Genomic DNA, 15,412 nt, shown 5'->3' with positions numbered 1-15,412 from the left:
GCAAAAGTATAAAAACCAATGCAACACTTGTTCCAAATAAGCATAAAATGAAAAAAGCATAACAACACTCACATAAGTGAAATGAAAAAAAGCGACAGAAAAAGCGACAAAAGACGATAAAAGCAAAACTCACCCGGAAAAGTGATGAAAACTCCATCGAAGGTTCCTTGATATCTTTGGGAATATTATAGCTTTAAGATCGAATGTGAAAATGAGATCTAGAGGCATTGATTAACTATATTCAAGAAAATGAGGTTTTATTACGTGCATGCCTAAAATCAAGGAAAAGGTGACACTACTCAGAAACTTCCAAAAATAACAATGTAACACCTCAGGGAAAATAATAATGGATCCCTATTTCCTAGGGATTATTTTTACTTCATATTATTTTTTCTTTTCCTGGGGAAACTTTCCATGCACACTACTGGGAAAGACTGTGCAATTCCGGGGAACTAGGCAACTTTCTGGCTCAGTGCACTATGTAGTTTCCGAGCCCAGTGAGGCATTGGACAGTTTTTGGGCTCACTGTTGGGTTTCCTTTCATGATTGTAGTTTATGAGTGCAAGGTTGTCTATCAATTAAAACTATGCAATTCCCATAATCAAGGTTGCTTGCCCTCAAGGACTGTGTAGTTTCTGGAGGCAAGCCCAGAACTGTTGTGAGACCAAGTCAGGAGATCAACTTGTGAGTTAGAAATATCATCTAGGTGTGAAAACAAGCAAGCAAAATCACAAATGAAAAAGATAAGTCTCAATCGAAGCATGAATACCTGAATTAGTGCAAGATGAGTTCTTGTGGATAGGAAGGAAGGCTCCAAAATCAAAGCATAGGAAAAATTTTGGAGGGTGGTTGTAGCCACTACAACAAAACTCTACATGATTCACTTTAGAGTTTATAAAAGTTTGTATATAATTTTAAGAATAATATAATTATTAAATTTAACATTAATATTAAATATTAAATATTAATATATTATAATATTGAATTTAATCAATATTATATTAAATATAATAGTTTTGGAATAATATGATATTAAATTTGATATATTATAATATATATTAATATATTAGAGCCCGATGGTGCTGACTGACCCAAATGCATTTAGTTTTGGTGACAAGGATGTGAGCATCCCAAGAGAAGGTTTGTTAGGTCATGATGATTGACGAATTCAAGTGGAAGGAGGGAAGTCGATCATTTGGAAAACTTGGGAGGCAGGTAGGTGTTATAAGCTGGAGGGAGTTTCTTCTTTGCCAGTGTATCTTTATAGTTATGGGAGCATTGAAGGGTGATTGAATTGTAGTGGAGTATGCATAGTTCATACAACTCTGCATGCCCCTTCTCTCATTTTTTATCGCAACATCATCATTGTAGGTTGCAAGGATGGAATTTAGTTTGGGTGTAAGGGGTTGAAGTGCTAGATGTAGGATCCTAGTGAGAGGTGATGTGATAATTCCATGAGTGAATGGAAGGTACAAGGACATGGTGAGAGGTCAGAGTGTTTCTTTGTTGTGAGATATATTCACACTCAAATGAGCCAAATTGGAGGCTTGGTAATTTCAATAGTATTGACCCCCTCCCTTTGGATCGATGCAACCATTATTAGAACTAGTGTGGTGCTTGTCTATTATGGTTGGGATTTTTAGTTGAAGTGCTTTTGAGTTCTGTCTAGAGGGGAATTTGTTTTCTATTTTTGTAAGTCTACCAAGGCTATTGAGTGGCCTAACAATTGGGGGCTCCAAAATTTGGGTATTATCTGGTGTTTTTCTTCATCTCTAGGTGAGCAAGGAGAAGTACTAGATTTTTGTTGAAACACCCTCCCTGGTGTGGAGTCACCACATGGTGGTCCCGAAGGTGGTGATTATAACTCAATTCTATGGGAATTTCACCTTGCACGTCTAAGGTAGTCGAGTTAGGACTTAGGTTTTGTCATAGTGATTTAACTTAGATTACAACATGCTCCACCAGAGGGGTCATGCAAAGCACGATGAGGCTCCCCGTGGAGTTGCACAAGCATGGGTAGGAAGAGTGGATGTTGATTTAGGTGGGGGGGAAGTGGGAAGATGGTGTGTCATATGGTGAAGTGGCCCAATAAATTGGGGCAGTTATTAGACCAACGGAAACTCCTCTCTCTATGGAGTCTATTGTTGGTCGTTGACTCGCTTCAAAATGTCATGGCAATTTTGGAAGAATTAAGGTAGTAGTGGCATGAAGACAAAAATGAATTGATTGATTTATTGAACGACATCTATCACAATCAGTGGGTAATGATGGAAAGGATGGATTCAATTCGATGAACCCAGATACGCATAATGGAGTGGTTGGACCGAATTGAAGGCATGGCTTGCCTCCTCCACGAAATTTTTTATTATGGTTGGCTTTCTTTGTATACTTGATGTTTCTAGATCCTATCTGCTTCTGGTTTAAGGACTAGCTATAGTGTATTTCCCTTTTTTTTTTTTTTGTTTATCTCTCCTGGCTAACAAATCTAGTCAGAGTGAAGACATGAGAGCAGTGCTTAATCTGCGCCTATGTACTCTTTTGACCTGATAATCGAATCCTTTTTTATCTACAATATATATATATATATATATATATATATATATATATATATATCTATGGATAAAGAGATTTAATACAATATTACATTTAATTTAATATAATATAATAGCTAATATAATATTATGTTATATTAAACATAGTATTATAATATTATAATATTAAACATAAGTGTGAGAGAAGGAGAAGAGAGAGGGGGAGAGGAAGAGGGAGGGAGAGAGATATACATATAGAGTGTATATGTTTGGGGGATCGGACAGGGAGAGAAAGAAAGAGAGACAAAATGATATAGAGATATAGATAGAGGAGGGAGAGAGGAGAGAGGAGAGAGACAAAGAGAGGGAGGGAGGGAGAGATATTTATTTATGGAGAGAGAGAGTGTGTGTGTGTATGGGGGGGTTAGATAGAGATAAAAAGGAGACATAGAGGGTATATAGATATAGATTGTATGGAAAGAGAGATGAGAGAAGAGAGAGACAAAGGGAGGGAAGGAGAGGTGGACAGAGAGATAGAGAGATGGGCGAGAGATGGAATTAGAGGGGGGGAGAGGGAGGGAAAATGAAATACATAGAGAAAGAAAGGTGGGGATATAGGGAGTGACAAGGGATATATGGAGAGAGGGTGAGGGAGAGAGGAGAGCGAGAGGGAAGAGTGAGAGAAGGAGAGAGAGAGGGAGAGAAGGGGAAGAGGGAGAAGGGAGAAAGAGAGGTAAAGGAAGAGGGAAGGATAGAGACATAGATAAATATCGATAGAGAGTGTGTATGTTTTGGGGCTGAGATAGAGAGATAAAGAATAAGATACATAGGGATATAGAGATATAGATGGAGGGGGGAGAGAGGGAAGAAGAGAGAGACAGGGAGGGAGGGAGGGAGGGAGGTAGGGAGGGAGAGATAGATAGATATGGAGAGTGAGATCATGTGTGTTTAGAGGGGTGATGGAAAGACATAGAGAAGGATATATGAAGGGGATATAGATATAGATGTTGGGGGGGAGATAGAGAGAAGAAGAGGGAGATAAATAGAGGGGGGTAGAGGCGAAGAGAGATAGGGATGGGGGGAGAGAGAGAGATGAGGGAAAGAAAGAGGGGGAGATACAATATTATTCAATGAATTCATGCATTAATTTCGGTGTATATGTTGATCCTAATCATATTTGTTTGATTGCACTAGATGCATTGATTTCAGTGTAGATGTTGATTTCTAATCCTATTTGTTTTCTTGCACTCGATGCATTGATTTTAGTGTAGATCTTGATTTATATTCCTATTTTATTTCTTTCCCTAGATGCATTGATTTAACTATAGATGTTGATTTCTAATGCTATTTTAATGCTTACACTAGATGCATTGATTTCAATGTAGATCTTGATTTTTATTCTTCTTTGATTACTTTCCCTAGATGCATTGATTTTAATGTAGATGTTGATATTTGATTTAATGTAACTAGATGTATTATGTATATGAATTTCAAAGTAATTAGATTAATAGTGTGCATTGATTTTAGTGTAAGCACAAAAGAATTTATCGACAAAGTGTATTTATTTCTGTGTTACAGTAATTCAACCATAAATAAAAGACTTAAATTTTCATCTTAAATAAAATGTTCACTTACCTTAAATGTCTACTTCTTGAAACTGTAAACTATTTGTAATTGACTACATTATTATTATTCCCATTTTCTATCATTTAATATTGTTAGTCACTTTTCATTCAAGTGAGGTAATAGAAAACAACTACCATTGAAAATTACTTGGGGTTTAACACTCCATAAGTCGCAATGATTGGCTTCGGAGAAAGCTACTTTTAATATTGGAGAGAAACATAGACAAAGTATGACATTTGCTACAATATTTTAACTTAAATATTTCAATGTTCTACAATTTCAACTGCCTTTTTCATATGATCCATATGAAAACATGGCAAAACTAACAGGTGTGACAATAAGAACAATAGAAGAAAATAGTCTAAAATTGATCATAGTGAAGACTATTTGTAATTGAATACATTCCTATTATTCACATTTTCTATCATTCAATATTGTTTCATGGTCACTTTGAATTCAAAATTTTAATTTCATTATTTCTTATCATTCAATTTATTAATAGTCTCTATCATCTCAACAAATTGAGGTAACTAGCAAATTTAAAATTAAAATGATTAGATTAATCTACTGCATATTCAACATATTTAAAATTATCTAAATAATTATATGTTCAACAAATTTTCCATGGTCATACATGACTGAAACCATCCTAGATACATGTTAACCCAGGATCTATCAAGCATTGAGAGGGATCAAATCTCTCTAGATACAAACCTTTCCTCAAGTTTTACACTAAAAAAATAGGTTTGTAGCTCGAGATATTTCATCCCTCTCACCACTTGATAGATTCGGAGTTAAGACGAATCTAGGTTGGTTTTTGTATATTGTTCCAATGATCGTTTAGTAAAATTATTAAAGAATCAATTGGAAAATAATAGTTGTAACCTACGAGGAAATGAAAGGATGAATGATTTTCAATGTAATGTATTAAAAGAGAGTTTAAAAGGAGGCTCTTTCTATAAATGAAAGAGAGATTGATTGGGACTTGTCATCACACAATCCTTCTTTGTTTTTGGTAGAAATATTCTAGCCATTAACAAGAAAAAAAGTTGTAGGTAGCATGCTATATGTTTGACAAAATTCCTTGAGGAGAGGAAATGGGTAAATTTTCAATATTTGACCACATATGCGGAAGGATCAAATTCAAATAATGGATGAGTTGCAAGTGCCATATTTTTTTAATCTTGTAACCATAAATTAGTATTAATGGGAGTAGATTGTAAAGTTGCATCTATGGAAGGAAAGCTTTGAAATGGGGTGAAATTCCCAATTTTGGATGAAATTTGGAGGAGAAATTTGTTAATAGCAATGAATGGAAAAGCATGAAGTTCAAATTGGTAATCATAGTCTTAGATTTGTTCCAAGAATGGGATAATTGTAGGAGATATGTTTGAAAGTTTCATGCAAATAGAGTTTTTTTGGAAAATGGGTATTATAGACATAAATTAGAAAAAATTAAAAAATTAAAAAAAAGGATATTTTTGTACCACAACCCCATCAATGACATGGCGGTTCCAAGTGGAAACTAATTTTAAAAGTTGTACGCATCTGCTATCATGGGGGTTTAATTAAAAATGGAGAGATCTAGTTATTAACTAGTAACATCCAAGCTAGAATTCAATATATGTCATCATATGAAAGGAAAGTACACCATTAGATTTATTGGATGTGAGGTAGTTCATTATTCAATAAGAAACTCTATGAATGAATTCAATCTAAATCATTTTATTAGGATCATTCCTGAACATTGGATCTTTCATATATTGGGTAGTGCATTATCAAGTGTGCATCTTTAAACCAAATTTTTATCTACATTGTTATATTATGATCACCCTCTACCATTGGATCATTGCAATTTAATCTTTCTCATTTTTTGGAAAGAACCTTTAATCCCAAAATCAATATGTATTGTCAAATCGAAATCGATCTCAGTTTTCATATATATATATATCATGTTTAAGGGGCTTCACTAACCTTTATTTTCATTTAAGAGAAAAATCGATTTGGGCCATTGGATCAAACAAGACTCTATTAGTTGATCTATCAAGGATAAAAAATCACAATAATAAGTGGGAAAAGAATATAAGCCCTGTTTGGATCTCCTCCATTGGATCAAGTCAATGGTATCTATTAGATCTATCAAAGGTAACAAGTTGGGATATGGGTTGAGCATTTGTAAGTCTTGAAATGGTTTTGTGTTATTGATATTCCCCATAGCTTGATGGTAGGATTCAAGAATGTGAAAATTGTGCACCTAGGACTAAAGATATTAGATGGCCCCTGCCTATCATTGTAGCTAGTGAGAGGGTGTCATGTGGACTAGTGGGAGATGAAGTAGGACCCCCATGTATTATTGAGGTATGGGAAAATACTTAGTCAACCATGGTGGACAGATGGGAAAAGGGGGGAGAGAAAGTACATGAAAATGGTTACATGGGTGCCAAGTGTCTGAGAATAGCAATGCAATTGAATTCATGGCCAATTTAAACTTAACAATATATATGTAGTTGTACTTGGCATATTAATAATGTCTTGCATATATACACATTTTGTGTACTTATTAGTAGTTGTAGAATATATTTGTATAGGTTTTTGGACCCTATATGGGGTGCTACAGTAGTATAAAGTACAATAATTTGGTACACATTTATCAAGAATTTTAAGTCATAAACTTACAGGGCATTTTGGAGGGCTTAAACAACATTTTTAAACACTGAAAATTGTAGATAGCCTATGATGTGGAATTAAATTGAACATATAAAGAGTACCCACCATACATAATTTTGAGTAGAGTTATATTGACAAAATTAGAAATACATAAAATAAAATAAAATGTTTCTTTCAAAAAACAAGTTTTTTCATGTATTTTTAATTATTTTCAATGTGGGACTATCAAAAAGTATGTAGATGGAGTACTTTCTAGATATGTAATTTAAATTTGCATCCAATGAGTGGATATTGTTGGAATTTAAGTAAACCTATAATTAAATAAAGTAGTTTTCTTCTTTTTCCTCTAAAAACATTTACCCCTAGGGATGGCATAATCATCTTGAATCTTATTGGTTATTTTAAAGATGATTTTGTTAGTAAAAAAATTTTAGGCCCATTTTTAACCTCAAAATTATCCTAATGATGGTTTGGAGGTAGCCAAACATATCACCATACATATATCGAATAATAATATATAAATTCAATAAATTTCAAGGAGATATTAGGAAGATTAAGCCTTCCACATTCGATGACGACCATAAGAAGGGTGAAAAAGCTAAAGCTTGGCTATTGGGGATGAGGAAGTATCTCCAATTGCATAGTTACTCGTCCAACTTGGAAGCCCAACTTTTAATATATCATTTGCAAGGTAAGTAATCAATGTGGCGAGACTAACTCAAGAGAATCAAGCGCTTGGATGATGAGAAGATACCATGGAAGAAATTCAAGAGGTACTTGTAGAATAAATATTTATCTAAACAATACTATGACATAATAATGCAAACATTATTTGAACTCAATGCTAGGGGAATAAATTTGGAGTATAAAAGAAATTTCCTTGAATTATTGAGGTATGTTGGTTTTATTAATGATGAAAATACCAAAAGACAAATTTTGTAAGTGGTTTACCATCATTTTATCATGATAAAATTAAATTTAATGAGCCAAAGACTATGGTGGAAACTATAAGGAATAAAAAATACCTTTATGAGTATAAATATAGATTTAAATAAGATCACTTTGGGCTCATATGAATTCCCAATTGGTATGGATTGTTTAGGAAAGAACCATGTTTTCCTAGACTACTACATTAAATCATTCACTTTCCTTGATGAAGAATGGAAACAAAGGCAAGTGTAGGGAAATCCAAGAACAATTCTTATCATGGATATTTTTGCGACGTAGCAAAAGAAGTTTTTTAGAAAAGTGGTCCATATTTATGTAGCGCATATGTAAGAGGTAACCAAGGAACGTACCAAGAATTGAAGTCCACCAAGTGCTAAAATAATTTGAATATGTATTTATTGAAATACTGGGTTTACCACTAAACAGGGATATTGAATTTTCCATATTTTTGGTACTTGGAGCTACCCTAGTATCAAAAGCACCATTCAAGATGAGCACACCAGAGCTTAAAGAATTACAAATGCATCATGAAGAGCTTTTGAAGAATGGATGCATACATCTAAGTGTGCCACCTTGGGGTGCCCCTATGCTCTTTGTTACAAAAAAAGGATGATACACTAAGGTGGTGCATATACTTCAAGTGGTTGAAAAATGTGATAGTGGAGAATGAGTGTCCTTTATAAAGGATAAATGACTTACATGATTACATGAGACAAGCTAAGGTCTTCTCTAATTCGAGGCCAAGATACTATCAAGTTAGTATTAAGGAGGATGACATCAGTAAGACAACCTTTAGAACCAAATGTGATCATTATGAGTTTGTAGTGGTGCCATTTTCCAAGCTACAATGCATCGACTATCTTTACCTTATGAATGGCATTTTATAGAATTTTTTGGACAATCTTGTCATTATCTTTTTAAATGACATACGTATTTAATATTATAGTTCTAAAGAGGATATTATAAGCATTTGAAAATGGTATTGCATCTACTTAGAGAGAATTATATTCATGCCAAGATGAGAAAAAGCTTACTTTACCAAATTCATATTCATTATTTGTGTCATGCCATCTTAGAGGAAGATGTGGCAGTGGACCTAGAGAAAATCAAAGCTATCAGTTAGTAGCCAACACCCAAAAAAGAAACATAAGTTAGGCCCTTTATGGGAATAGTAGGTTATTGTAGGACATTAATTGATGGGTTCTCAAGAATAGCACACCTAACTAGTTCCTTGCAAAAAAATTGTCCAAAATTTGACTAGTCTCGTAGATGTGAGAGGGTTTTTCAAGAATTATAAATATTTCTTTTCAATGCACCAATTCTTAATATAGTTGCTCCGAATGAATATTTTATTTTGTGCATTGATGCATGTAACGAAGGGCTTAGAGGAGTTCTCATGTAGAATGGTCATGTGTTATGTTATGATTCAAGGGAGATGAAGGCGAATTAGAGGAATTATTCCACTCATGATTTGGAATTGAAAACCATCATTCATGCCATAAAAATGTGGAGCCATTACCTCATAAGAAATAGGTTTGAATTGAGAAAAAAACATATTAGTTTGAATAATTTTTTTTCTAACACTCCTTAGCCACCCTCTAGGGTAAATTATTACCTTTGCACCTATAGAATAGAAAATTTACCTCTTCGAAAAATAAATTAGAAACTTTCCCTTTTACGCTCAATCATATAGCTCTAGTACTATAAAATAGAATTCCCAATAAGGTTCCAATATACCCCAAAGGACTAATTATCTACTCTACCTTACATGTCTAGTGTATACTACCATGCAATGCATAGAAACACATATCCATAAAAGCACACTACACATTATAAATTTATTAACCATGAATAACATATATAAATACATGAATTAGTCATAGCATAAAATAGAGATATATCAAAATAAATGCCTATATCTTTTAATGAATCACTAATTGGCTATAGACCTTAAATGTTCCTCCAAATGATAAAACATACTACTCATAATCTCTCAGAAGGGGGTCATCACAAAGTTAGGGCTATGACTACACTTGGAAAAATGTTTCTTAAACCTAACTGAGGTCCACAGGTAACACCAAAAAAGTAACAGGATGAGTTACCAAACTCTAGAAATATGCAACTTACAGTCTCTCATCCCTCATTAGTGTGCACAACCAAAGGTAGTGCACCCCATCTCTATACCCAAAGTCCCTTTGGATATTCCACTATACTTCTAAGGCTCAAACATAAGCCATTCGAGGAGTCTTGTAGTCCTATGTATATACAAGTTCCAAAGGTTAGGTCATTAATGTGTATTTTTCTCGCTATTTAAAACAATCTTTTACCATTTTACTGTTAGAAACCTTGAGAACTACTGAGAGGGGTGGGGGGTGAATTAGTAGTGTGACTTATGTCCAATTTTTACCAAATTTTACTTCTCTTTTCACAATTAGTGATTCATGCATAAATTAACCTGCAACATATTAAACATGAACACATTATAGTAGATGAATCATATGAAGAAACCAAACAACCATAGGAACAACAATGAAAATAATCATGAGCAGCAAAAATTACAAACATCAATCAACCACATGAGAACACCAGATGTAAGGTGGAAACCACGAGGGTAAAAACCACCATCGAAAAATAAGGTTCATCATCATCTCTTCTATTATGTAAAAATGTTTTACATCTGATTCACTGGCCACTACTAGTCTGTAAGCCACCACTTGCTCATTGAAGGCCCCAACTGTCACGCGGAAAGAGTCGTTAGTGCGGACACAACCGACCTTCTTAGAAAGCCTAAGACTCTCTAATGACAAACAAGACAAATAAGAGCAATCCTTCCCTAAATATGCTTTTACAATATGAGAAATCAAGTGTTTAGATCCTACCTGTAATCCAACGCTGTTGTAGTAGTCTAGCTTCGTTGATCCGGATGAGCTCCTCCTTCCCTTCGAAACCTGCATTCACCAACAATCAAACGATTAAATAGCACCTGAATATCACATAAAATAAAACATATTTAACATATAGACCAAGGAGTATATGAAACAACTCATTAATAACAAATTGTTGAGAAGAATGGACTAATTTGTATTAAAAGGTTGTGCAAGCTCCTCCCAGGGTCCACAAGAGTTCTCCCTTACTCTGATCAGCTCACCCACCTCCCAATGGAAACAAGTAAAGATGGTAATCTCTCCTCACAAGCTTCTACAAGGAAGTCCTAATTCCAGCAGCATCTACCCTTAGGAATGTTCAGCTTTCAACCTCCCCTCCCTTTGGCCCAATGCCTGTATTTATAATGCTCTAGAGGAAGTTATTCAGGTCCACCATCAATGGGATAAGCCCCTCTTTGGATGGGATAGCTCCCCTATTGATGGGATAAGTTCCTCTTTGGTAGGGATACATGAACCATCTGGAGGCGCTTCATACACGTCAAACATGCTTCTAGAAGGCTCTAGAAATGACCACAAGTAACTTTTTTGGAGTGAAACTTGCACTTTTGACCTTTACAGGAGTACGCACCCATCCCTTTACATACAGAGCGTACAAGTACGCAGGTATTGTGAACTTGGGTTGCGTACCCGCAGGTAAGGCTAAGAGAAACTGCGTACCAGAGATAACTTGACTTTAAATGACTTTTCTCTCTTTCTTTGAGTTTGACATGGAAGGCAGAGGCATGAGACTTGCCAAGGAGGATGGTATGACAATGGATGGAGCCATACTAACTGCAAATAGTCATGGTGACATTTTTTAGTGTAACAGATTGCCCCCTAAAGTGCGAAGCCTGTAGTAGATTAGGGTTTTTATGATCTAGGAAGGGTGAAGTACTTTATCATTTCAAGGAGTATCTTGTGGAGGACCCAGTCAGAACCTGCAAATATTCAACACAAAATACATATATAAGATGATATCATCGCTGAGGTAGGCATTCCCATACTCAGATTGAAAACTTTAACTAACAATCTAACTACTGCTCTGATACAAGAATGATTTTGCAGTACATCACAATCATAGACTTTTGTAGACACAGTATGGACGCAGCCATCTGTTTATGATTTGTCTACTGTATAATGAATACAAAACTCCTCGCAGCCTGGATGGTGGAAACTAGATCCAGGGTCTTCATTTCTACCTCTCGAATTGGTACGATTCTATCCATGCGAATAAATGAGTTGATGTCGAGCATGGTAGAAACCACTTGATTACCAGTCAATGATGTAAACCGTTAACAAGTGTGAGAGAGACCACCAGTGATGTCAATGGTTCTCAAAGTACCCAGTACAATCCATGAAATGTGAATGAATGAGTTGATGTCGAACACGTCACGGAATCCTTTGATCGAAAGTCAATGATGTAAACTGTCGTCAAAGGCGAGAAACCTGCCATTGATGCATGCAGCCTTCAAGGTACTGACGATTTCTAAGTCATCTTTCTAGATAATGTGCTGATGTCGATAGAAAGCGACTCGTTGCAGGCAAGCCCACAACACGAAATCATTGTTCAAGTTGAAGAAATATTGCTGTAAGGACTGACTCAGGGATGGTCAAATGGATGACAAGTATTTTGCATATGAATGGTTTATTTGCAGAGACCTCTTGAACACATAACGACACGACAAATGGTTTGGTGACGATTGACCCAAAGTTAATACCCGGAAACGGTTGAAGACTTTCAAAGCGGTTTGATCAACTTTTAAGGCAAAGGATTTCCCAACCCAGGTGAATGAAAAGTGTCGTGTTCAAGAGCGGTGATAAGGTTCTTCTGTAACAAAGGATGACAAATTGGTTCATTCTTCTCTCTTTTCCCCCACCATTTCTGGCAAGTACCTCTTTATTTTTTACAAGCTTGAGGAGGATAACATATGCTTGATTATAAGCTCATCCTTCGGATGAGTCCAACTTAGTTTAGATTCGGACCCTAAGAAGGAGTGGTCCGTTCCTGTTTGTAATCGAACAGGTCCTTTACTGTGAAATTTTAACGAGTCCAGTATAGGAGAAATTCAGCGTTTTTCATTTTTAGAGAGTCTGAAAAAACTAAAGAAGACTCCACGGTGAACTTTTTCGTAAATTTGTGTCTCCCAAGCCCGAAAAAGTATAAAATAATACCTGAGAGAACCGCTTGATCTTACGACCAAGGAGTACTTTCATGATTAGTGTCTCTGACCCGAAAAGTAAAAAGCGATCAAGGACACGTCGTTTTATTTCCGTATCGAGTTTGAAACGACAAAAACCCGGCAATCTTTTCCTGTTTTTACGGTCAGAAAAGAGCTATAAGGGGACCGTCTTTTAGTTCCGTTTTAACGAGTGTAAAAGAAACGCTCGGCAATCTTTTCATGTTTTAGGAGTCAGAAAAGGGCTTAAAAGATGACTCTGACATGAAAAATGATAATTTACCCTAAAGTCCCTTTGTCCTGCACAAAAACAACACGTTACTCATACCTGTTTAAGATGGGCAAAAATATATTGAAAAATATCCTTTCATGGTGAAAAATAAACAAACTTAGCATTCATTCATCCAAAAAACCTATAAAAAGACTTTTTACCATGTCATTTTTACCATTTCACTGTTGAGGTTGAGAAAAGGGCTTTTGACAAGAAACTTCCTGTGGATATTGCGGAGAATCCGACCGCCAGAACCGAACGCCGTCTCATCAGGTATTCTACAACATCCTTCTCTTGCTTTCCATCCGTTTAAAATTCATTTTTAGGTTTTTATTTGATTTTTTGGAGGTCTTGGGGTTTCAAGATGCGCCCTTCGGGGTACGCAGGTCATGCACTGCTGACCTGCGTACCCCGATATTTTCTCAATGGGGAAAATACCGGGCGTACGCACCCGGCCTTAAGGGAAGCTGCGTCCAGACGCTCTGTTCCTAAAAGCCGGGGTGTGTACCCCGCAAAACGCATTTTGAAACCCTCATTTCTCCAAAATGGACCAAAATTTTAAAATTTTATGGACTCTAACAGATGTTTTATGATGTGCAGGGTGCACACCATGCTTGATTGGCATGAAAGAGAACACGAGGACGTTGATTTGGCCGCAATAGGTCATCAACCTTCTATTGATGCGTTAAAGGCATGCGGTCTCTACAAGTACTGGGCCATACCTGGCATGAGGGCCCAGGTGCCATTCCTTGAGTGGCTGGTTGAAAGGTGGAACATTCAGGATCAGTGTTTCTACATCGGAGAGCACCAGCTCGAGATAGAGCCCTCCGACATATATTTTCTCACTGGCTTGCCTAACAGGGGCGAGCAACTCTCTCTATTCGGGACTAGGCCGGGTGGCCAATCCCTTACTAGTCTCCGGCTAGAGTGGTGCAACAATCAAAACCAGGAGAAGGGGATAGAAATCAAATACATATCCCGACCTGAACTTATGGTGATAGCCTTTACTGTTACCAGACTTTGCAGCGCGGCCGCTTTGCACCATGCCACCGGGTCCCAAATGCGGATGGCTATAGATTGCTTCCAAGGCACCATTTTCAACTGGTGCGATGTTGTGTTGGCCAATATGAAGGGCCAACTAACCAGGGCAAAGAGAGGACAACTGAAGACCTTTGGATATGGGCCTTTAGTTGTGAACTTTGCCCTAGAGAGAGTTCCAATGCTGATCCCCCAGCATCTTACAGTTCCAGTTGGGCCTCCTCGGGAGCCTAAGTTGACGAGATGGGTTGCGGTAATGGCCCGACATCCTGATGAGGGAGCAGCAGTTGTTCGATTTCCTGACGGTTACTTTCACTGGTTGGAGAACCAGGTCTTTGCGATTCAGGATTTTCCGTATGCCGAAATGGATTTTCGCAATGATCCGGACATGGTTCTTCCACAGGGAGAACAATGGGACGACAGAGGTATTTCATTTTTCACAAATTTTTAAATTATGTATTTTTTTTGTTTTTTATATATCGCCTCAAAACTGACAGCACAAATTTTCAAAATGCAGATGTAGGTCCACGGCGTCTGGCCAACCTCCGGGCTTTTGAGAGGAGAGTACCAGCTGTACCAGCACCAGCCCCACAGGATGCGGCCGCAGAGACCTTAGCCGAGCTGGAACAGGATCTAGAGCATCTGACGGCGGATATACCAGAGACCACTATAGATGACATTCCTATCCGACTTCAGCGCTACGTGGTCGCAGTCCCAGGACCTTTCAGGAGGTTCCTGTGTAGGGTAGCGCGGGCAGTGGTCTCGTATAGAGAGCACCACCAGTGATTGGCTAGTCACTTTTGTAGACACATATGACATTTTTGGTTTTTTGTACTTATCATTTTTGCCGATCATAAGGTGTTTTTCAACCTATGATCGAAGACGATGTATATTTTTGACACACTCCTATCTATATATATCATTATTACCGGCTTATTTTGTTAAACATGTGTGATGAAATGTTTATAAATTTACATTTATGATTGTTACAAATGTCTATTTAACATTCGAGATGCCATTGCATCTGCTAATGTATTTAAAGACCTTGGAATATGTTGATATTCAATGTAATCAAATTCACGTTCCAAGAGACGCACCCTCAAAAACAATCTTAATAACACTGGATTTCTAATGGCATAGACTCTATTAAGCTGTAATACAACGAGTTCAGAATCTAACCTCACTATCAAACTCCAAATCCCAAATGAAATAGATTCAGATAATAATTCA

This window comes from Pinus tabuliformis, chromosome X (assembly GCF_031772625.1).
Source record: "Pinus tabuliformis cultivar Carrire ecotype Pingquan chromosome X, CPIR1, whole genome shotgun sequence".
Lineage (NCBI taxonomy): Eukaryota > Viridiplantae > Streptophyta > Pinopsida > Pinales > Pinaceae > Pinus > Pinus tabuliformis.
Note: the sequence above shows the minus strand (reverse complement) of the source record.